We start from the raw sequence: 6,000 nt of genomic DNA, 5'->3' as shown, positions 1-6,000 counted from the left end.
ACACTACGCACGCGCAATAGCTGCAGCTATAATATTATTATTATTATCCGCAGACCACAGGACGCATACAACGAAAATCCTTTTCCACAGCATACTATTAAAATAATAATAATAATAATATTATTGTAATAATTATTACGGTCGGCGGCGCGCTACAAGTGGTCGACGATGAAGTGACGTAACGTTTGTTATGGTAAAATGAAAAATATAATACCTATATAGACGTATTCTGCAAAGATCTACAGAATCGTCTGTGGTTAATTCGTTTTATTTTTCTCCTAATTACTTTGCTGTTGTCTGTTTTTTCCTTTTTTTACACTACCTATTATAGTCATTATGTTATGGTGTCACGCTGTCATTCCACCTCAGTCGTGAGTTAAATCAATATTGCTCAAAAAAAAACCATTTAAGTCCATCGTCCTCGTGTATAGATTGTTTTAGATATCTCTAAGTCCTACCGTGCTTCCTCCTACACAAACTAACAAATCTACAAAACAGCTAATGGCCATAGTAGCCGGGCTTAAGTTCAATTTAAAAAAAAATTAAATTAATTTACAATGCAAATACTAAGTATTAGCTCATTCGAATCTCCAATCTCCGCCGTATACTCGTGAATAAGGTTAGTATTATAATACTGCTTAAGGTCTATTTTGTATACTTTGAAATAATATAGAGTGTTTAACTTAACCGACCCGGGTGGCTCCAAGGGGGGCTAGGGTCCTCGGCCCCCTTTCCCAAGCCCGTAGTCCTAAAAAATTGTATATGGTTAATAACAAGATTATAAAAAAACATACAATAATATCAAAAGTTTATACTGTATACATTATACGAGTACTATACTAATTTTACAATCAAGTTGAACATTTTTTTAAATTGATTCATTAGACTATTAGAGTATAATATGATAACAGTGTTATAATTTAATATACATTTGTAAATGCATTAAGCTGCACGTGATCCAACAGCAACGAGTATTTATAAATTCTCAATACTCGGATGAATCAGTAGAAATGACTAACGAACAGACGCGTCTTTCATCACGGTTTTTCCTCAGTAACTGGTGCCTACCTTATACATATTTCTTTTTTCCGACCGCTTTACTGATTGGATCGTACATCATACATAAATATATTGCAAAAATATAAAAATTAAGACAGGGATTTCGATGCACTTTGCATGTTTTCTCGAATCTATAGCTATACGTGACGCTCGTATTTTTACCTGCACGTTTCGTGTATTTTTAAATCAGATTTAAAAGTTTTTACTTTATATTTTTGTTTTTGACCATTTTAATTTTTTTTTGGCAATTTTTTTTTTTAAAGCATTTAAAAAAGATTACGGAATATTTAAGATATTAGAATCAAAATTAGAATTTGAAATTTCATTTTAAGATCTCTCAACTAGATAGTGTTTAGTATATTAACATACAATATTATATTTGCATTCGCACTAAGCTGCACGCAATTTAACAGCAACGAGCATATTCTAAGTTCTCAATACTCGGATGAATCAGTATAGAAACGACTGACGAACAAACGCGTCTTTCATCACGGGTTTTCCTCGGTAACAACAGGTAGGTATAAACATTTCCATTTTTCAACCCATTACTCATTAGATCGAATATTACAATAATATATATGCGCGTACAGCGAAAAACCCGTCCATACTTAGGTATCGAAACAGTTATGTGGGCAGTATACCTTTATGCGAAGTTGTCCCATCTCTAAGTGTAAGACGTAGGTATAGTAATGTTTACCCAACTATACAGTAAGTATAAGTAGTCAATGATTGCGGACGCCGATAAAAATATCGTCGAAAATTAAAATACTAATTTATTCAACGGGGTCAACGACCAATTACCTATATGCGAATAGCACGGCGGTGCTTAATTAATAATAAAATGTACCGTGGAAGAGTACCTACTCGTACACGCCTGACGTCATTTTTTGAATGGATAATTGACTAGAGAACATTTCGAGCAAAGTACGTTGTACTCTGATGGCTCGGCCATAGGAAAAGTCTATTAACATTTTATGGTACTCACTTATGGAATTTTTTCCACTATAACAACCACCTCTGACGCACACAATTACCCATTATCGCGCGATGCTCACTGCTCAATATCGCAAATATCGCCAAAATGACTTGACGATTTTTGGTCAAATATTTGACTGTAATCTCTTGTAATATAAACTATACCTAGTTAATATCCTAAGTAGTACAGGATAATACAGCATCGCAGGGCAGGACATGTGCATTGTACGGTCAAGATTTTTCAATTATATTCATAATTTCTATTTATTATGTAAATTGTCGTTTGTCACTTAAAATACCTTTACAGTGTAATAGAAGTTAAATTTAAAATTTGTATTCAACAAGCAAATATATTAATATATGGCTAAGCGTTGTAGAGAAAGCATTGACATTTCGATAAACTCTTGACTGTACAAAAATTGGATCAATGATGTTCTTAGATACAGTTTGCTACCATAATAATTAGGTGCCTACTTTGTGACATGCACATTAATACGTATATGTAATAAATAATAATCTTTGGTTCTCGTCAATAATTATTAAGATAGGTCGTTTGGTCCCCCGGTATTTTAAATCATTAAGTAGTCAAATCTAAATTGTTAAATTTTTACTTTTCAAATTTTCAAATCTTTAACAAAAATGTAAAGTGGTCAGTACCTATAGTTATTAATTATTAAATTTAAATTAATTATTAGCATGTGTCTATACATTTTAAAAATCGTTTGAATAATGAAATGCAAGTACTTCTTTCAAATATTCAATAAAATAATATACAAGTAGATAACTTTACTATTCTATTATTCTATTCAATTATTATACATTTTTATTTTACATAAATTAGACGCAATAATTTCTTTTAAAGTTAATTTTATTTCGACGAGGAAAAACAATATCGTCATTTGAGTATAAATATTCAAACATTTATCAACTGTTTTAACCATTATTAGAACCAATACTAGGTACTCAATATTACAGCGTTTCTAAACCCCAAGTGTGCTAAGAAAAATCTCTTATTATATACAAAAATGGAATAGATCTTTATTCACATTAATTATTATTTGGTTTATTAGATATAAATAGCAGTATACATTTAACAATAATTGTCTATTTGTCATTTTCCTGTGCATTAAGTGATTATACCTACTATCATGATTCTGTAGTTCCAAATAAAATAATATTCCACAAAAAATAATGGATACATTTTTGATTAGCAGAAAAACGTAATTTTCAGGTCAAGCGTGGTGCCTACGTGAACATTTCCAAACTGTAGGTAGTATAAAAGGTTCTCAGCCACTGCAATAGCAGATTATGGTACCAACAATTTTAATTTATTTTATTTGGCAACATAGGGTGGGCATTATAAATTAATGCTTAATTAAGTGTAAATGAAAACGATATTTTCAGTTTTGTTTGAAAAAAAAAACAATTCGAGGACTTCAATTTTCAAATTTCAAGTGATCTCGCCGATGGCCTTTGATTTTCTATGTATACATACTGCAACAACTAATGATATTGCAGATGTGCCCTCGGGGCGTTATTTACTCATTATGCACCGACTGGACGGCAATAATTCGAAGGTCGAAGAATTCAAAAATATTTTGAGAAAATACGAGAATGAACTAAAACAATATTATTTTACGGTTTAGGTATCTATCTCATACTATGCATTTCGTGTGCATCTTTTTGATACCATAATTTTATTGTTTTCAGCAGTAAATGAAAAGGACGAATTTCGAAGGTCCGAGTGTCATCCGATTTATGCTTTAATATTTTAAAATTTGTAATCGTATAATTTTTATGCGGAGGTATTTTTGATACCTACGGGAGAAATCCTCCTCGCTACCTACAATAATAGCTATAAGGACGCTGATAATCATTTGTACTCAATTTCTAAGGTCAGACTCATCACTTATCCAGTCATCTAATATTATAAGTTTTCGTCTTATTGTTTATAAGAAATAAATAACATGTCAGAACAATAATTTTTTTATCATTTGAATATCATTTGAATATCATTTAATAAGGATGCATAGAGGCAGCATTTGGAGGGAGGGGGTCACGATAGGGCAGTTCTCCCAACACAGAAAAAATATTTGGTATGCAAACTTATCATTTTAAATGGGTCGATAAATTGTGATAAACTCTGATGGCCTCTCCAACAATTATAGCCAGGATTCGTCTATGTATAGATGTACGTATACAAATATGTATTATGTTTAAATTAAAAAAATTAATATTTAACATTATTATATCTTAAATGATTACAATATTAATTCATTAGAGAATTGTAGTCGCTTAGTATGAAAATCTAAATTATAGTAAAATCATAGTATGTACCTATTACCTACTTATGAAAAACATTAAAAATATTATTCTAACCGTTAGACTGTCGGAGCCAGTCTTTGATAATATTTTACTTATAAATAGGTAATTGAAATATAATTTTGTACAGATACCCATCATGTATATAAATATTAAATAGTAAATACTTACCTACCGTATTGTCCTTATTACTATTATATGAGCATACATATCTACGTATGTATGCAAAATGTGATGAATGATCAAACATTTGTTTTTTTGGTAAAACACAAAATTCGTAAATACCTTTACCTACTATTTATTATACTGTATAATTTATACACAATATAATATGCGTTATAGACTTCAAATGTATCGATATTGAGAATTAACTACCTACCTATTTATCTATGATAATCCGTTGCAGTGGCATAACTGGATCAAAATTTATTGTGGGGGGGGGTACAAAATAATCAATTCACCAAAATTAAAACCTTGACTTCCCCCCCCCCACCCACCACTTAATCTTAAAACTCATTGTGTAGTTTGGAAACAAATTGTAGGTAACAGCTGGTATACTGGGTAGGTACCCATACTGTCAAATAATATTAAGAATCTACATAAGAGCCGTTAATGAAAAAGTGCTACAAGTAGTTTATAAGAGTATATAACTACTAACTAGCATAAATATTATTTACACATAATTTATATTCGATGAACAATAAATAATAACCAACGAATAATTTAATGACTTAATTAAATTCGATTAATGCGATAACATTGACGTGCCCGTAAAATTGGCCCTTCAACTATGCCCAACTGTTTTATTGAGTATTGACGATACCTCAACATAACTTATATTAATATATTATACATACAACATGAAAAAAATGTCAACCTTTATGAAATAGTTTGAGGAAAAAAATGTTTTAATGTATTGCATTCATCTTAGCTTAAGAATATTGAAAGATTTGTATTGTTGGATTATTTGTGGGGGGGTGTGATACCTTTGACCCCTTGCCTCCCCGAAATCACGCCACTGATCCGCAGTGATTTAAGTAGGCATGTAGGACGTAGGTAAAGTATTGGCATAGTCGCATAGACGGCTTATGCTCATGGACGGAGCAAGCCATGCAGGGTTGGTTAGTGTGGTCACGGCGAACTGCGTTACGGTGATGTATTATCGTAATAAGTCAAATTTGAATACAACGAGAACGTCGAAATAAAAAACCAGAAAAGTTACTATAGTAATCCTCAGTACAAGTAATACTTAGTACAAGTTTACTCATAATTCGTTTGAAACTTGTAGGAAATATACATGAATCATGATATAATACAATGGGAGCACGTAAACTGGCTTGGTCTACGCACATGCGCAGAAGTGTGGAACAACACGATCAGTGCTACTCACATTTGTCTACCACCATGCTTCGTCTATGAGTATAACGTCTATGGTAGTAGGTAAATTAATAATACGTGGCCACGTGGGTAGTAGGTGCCCTACTGGTTGTAGCAGCGATTCTCAACATTTTTGATGCCGCGACCTCCCTTAAATGGCACCCAAGACTTTTGGAGTCACCATTTTACTATGATAACATTCAAAAGTGGTGACAAATGATGACCCTAAAAATTGTTTCCAACCCCCAGGTTGAGAATCACTGGGTA

The sequence above is a fragment of the Myzus persicae genome, unplaced genomic scaffold, assembly GCF_001856785.1.
Source record: "Myzus persicae strain clone G006 unplaced genomic scaffold, MPER_G0061.0, whole genome shotgun sequence".
NCBI classification, from domain to species: domain Eukaryota; kingdom Metazoa; phylum Arthropoda; class Insecta; order Hemiptera; family Aphididae; genus Myzus; species Myzus persicae.
The sequence above is the reverse complement of the archived record's forward strand: the minus strand, read 5'-3'. Positions refer to the sequence as shown.